Here is a 1,978-nt window from a genome sequence, read left to right on the forward strand (position 1 = left end):
AACAAATACAATAGTAGTGATGTCTATTTCCTTTTTCAGTTTTGTTAAATGTTTGTTTTATACATTTTAGAGGTTTATCATTTGATGCATATTTATTATTGTTATACCTTGATGTTTTATTGTCCCTTTAAGCATTATGTAGTGACCTTCTTTGTCCTTTGTGATGGTTTTTCCATTAAGATTTATTTTATCAGAAATTACTATCACCAGTCCTGCCTTTTTCTGGTTGCCATTTGCTTGGTGTATTTTTTTTCTCAGCCTTTTTTTTCCAAGTCTTTCTTTAGCTTCACTTTTCAGGTGTGTCTGTCTCTTATAGACAGCATATTGATGGATTTTATGTTTTTATACAATCTGCTACTCTTTTTTTCTTCAGTGGTGCATTTAAACCAAGACAGGTAAAGGCACCACCAAAATAGAAAACTATTGGCCAATATATTGCATGGAAATAGATGCAAAAATACTGAATAAAAACCTGGCCAATGGAATCCAATGATGCATAAAAAAAATGATACACCATGACCAAATGGGATTTATTAGAGGTATGCAAGGATGGTTTAACAAGAAAAACATCAATGTAATTCATCACATTAACAAAGCAAAGAACAATAACCACATGATCTTATCAATTAAAGGAGAAAAGGCTTTTAACAAAATCCAACACGCTTTCCTGATTAAAATACTCAACAAAATAGGATTAGAGGTTTACTTCCTCAAGATAGTAAAAAGTATATATGCAAACCTGAAAGCCAACATTGTTCTGAATGTAGATATATCAAAGGCATTCCCTTTGAGAACGGGAACTAGGCGAGGATGCCCACTACCATCTCTCCTATTTAATACGGTATTGGAAATCTTAGCCATAGTAATAAGGCAAGAGAAGGAAATAAGAGGTATCCAAATTGGCAAGAATGAGGTAAAATTATCCCTATATGCAGATGATATAATAGTATACTTAGAAAACCCAGAAGACTCAGCAAGAAAACTACTGGACAAAAAACAAACAAAAAAACAAAAACAAAACCAAAAACTACTGGACATAGTTGACCAATTCAGCAAAGTGTCAGGATACAAGATCATCATACAAAAATGAATTTGATTTCTCTACAGTGACAAAGAGAATACAGAACTGGAGCTATGAAAAATAATACTCATCACAATAGATAACCACAAGATTAAGTACTTGTGAGTAAATCTAACCAGAAACACAAAAGATCTATTCAAAGAAAATGACAAAACATTATTACAAGAAACCAAAAGAGACCTGGAGAAATGAAAGAATGTACTTTGCTCTTGGATAGGAAGACTCAATATTGTGAAAATTACAATACTACCAAAGGCAATTTATACATTCAGTGCAATCCCAATACAAATACCTGTCCCATTCTTCAATGAGATAGAAAAGGCAATCTCCAATTTCATTTGGAAGGGAAAGAGGCCCCAAATAAGCAAAGCACTCCTTAAAAATAGAAAAAAGGTAAAAAAAAAAAAGAAAAGAAAAAAGGTAGGAGGCATTTCACTCCCTGATTTCAAATCCTACTACACTTCCATGATGGTCAAGGCAGTATGGTACTGGTACAATGACAGACACACTCATCAATAGAATAGAATTGAAAACCAAGAAATCAACCCATATACCTATGGACAACTAATTTTTGACAAGGAGATGAAATCCATTAAGTGGGGAAATGACAGTCTTTTACAAATGGTGTTGACAAAATTGGAAAACTATCTGTAGAAAATTCAATCAAGATCCACACCTCACACCATACACAAAAACCAACTCAAAGTAGATCTACAACCTAGAACTAAAATAAAGGACTATAAACTTCATTTGGGGAAAGATTGGAAGAACTCTAGAAGTCCTAATCTACAACGTGAACAGTCTTCCAAGCATCCTGAAAAACCTACAACCAGGAGAGGATAAAACAGATGAATGGGACCTTCTAAGAATCAAATCCCTATGCACATCCAAAAACTT

The sequence above is a fragment of the Elephantulus edwardii genome, unplaced genomic scaffold (assembly GCF_000299155.1).
Source record: "Elephantulus edwardii isolate Elephantulus edwardi_28Jun2011 unplaced genomic scaffold, EleEdw1.0 scaffold00110, whole genome shotgun sequence".
Taxonomy (NCBI): domain Eukaryota; kingdom Metazoa; phylum Chordata; class Mammalia; order Macroscelidea; family Macroscelididae; genus Elephantulus; species Elephantulus edwardii.